Below are 1,560 nucleotides of genomic sequence, written 5' to 3'. Positions count from 1 at the left end.
ATGTTTATGCAATAGGGATGACTAAGGAGAAAGCAGTCTACTTGCAAAAGTCATAGTTTGTAAAGGAGCTGGAACATGTTCCTATACACTAACAATGACAATGAAGTTTATTACATATTAATGCCACAGTAGGGCTAAATGCACTACTTAATTAGTTACAAATAAGGATCAGGCAAAATATGCTATGTTCTATCTATATCTATCTATATAAGTTGTACATGCTTCTTCTCTCTTCTGTAGACATTTGTATACGAATTTACAGAGTTTTTCTAATACATCATGGTTAACTGAAGACAACATTTGTACTATATCATCCTTTGTTAGATGTGCCCATTTTTGTTCTAACTGTATTTCACAACAAAGGTAGATCGTGGATCGCTATACAGTGGACACTCAACGATAAAGTGGACTTCATTGTCTATATCATATCACAAAATGTACAAAACCTGTCATTAAGGGGAGTTCTGGTGTATCTACCTGTTTCAATTTGTAGTGGATGGTCGCTAATTTTTAATTTGGTCATCGCACGTCTATGGGTAAAGTTTCATATAATCAAGATATTTTTCCCTTTCATATGTATGTTTAAATCTTCTCTGTACGTGCTTATCTTGTTACCTTGATTCTCTTTCACGCCAGAAGAGTTAATTTCTGAGTAAAAATTCTGAAAAATGTCTTGCAGTCTTTGTTTCACTTCATCTTGCCCGTATGATGTGTTGTGATTCCTGTCAAGTAAAAGGTATGAGAAACCTGACTCCTCCAGGATTTTACTAACATTGGAAAGCCAACATGGTATCTTATTTTTTGTAACTCTTGTTGTACTAGAAAAGCTTCGGATTGTAGGCTATTTGTTGGAACATCTTTAACTAATCTTTTGTAACACGTAATGGGAGTACATTCTAAGATATACTTCGATCCACAGAGGATATCTGCCAAGTTCTGCTCTTGTTGCGCGGTTGCTAGCATTCTTCCTTATCCCTAACATTGACTTACAAAATTTTAGATGCACTTGTTCAGTAGTACCGGTGACTTGTCATTTAATCCAGTCTTACCCCATACCTCGGCACATAGGTTAGTATCGGGACGATACAGGCATAAAAGTTTACAGTAAACCGAAAATTGAAGGGTCGCTGTCTCCTAGAATTGTTTTGACTTGCTAAACAGGGATCATCTTAAAGCCTTTTTTGTAGTGTAACACGACGTGTATCGCTTTTGATAAAAATGGAATACTTTTCATCTCGAACTCCAAATCCAGATTTAGACAAACTATTTACATTGTATATGTCACAGGGGAGACTGGAATCTAGGGGGATTCAGAATCCTCCTAGGGGAGATTGGAATCCCTATCTCCCCTAGGGGAGATTGGAATCCCTATCTCCCCTAGGAGAATCTGGAATCCTAGGGGAGATAGGGATTCCAGTCTCCCCTAGGGGGGACTGGAATCCTCCTAGGAAAGATTGGAATCCTGATATTCAGATCCCAATTCAGTAGAAGAAATACTAGAACTCATAGATTGAATCATTTCACACCTAAAACTTTCTCAATTATTTCAGCATAGGCAAT

Source organism: Branchiostoma belcheri, unplaced genomic scaffold (assembly GCF_001625305.1).
Source record: "Branchiostoma belcheri isolate BF01 breed outbred unplaced genomic scaffold, Haploidv18h27 scaffold561, whole genome shotgun sequence".
Classification (NCBI taxonomy): Eukaryota; Metazoa; Chordata; class Leptocardii; order Amphioxiformes; family Branchiostomatidae; genus Branchiostoma; species Branchiostoma belcheri.
The sequence above is the reverse complement of the archived record's forward strand: the minus strand, read 5'-3'. Positions refer to the sequence as shown.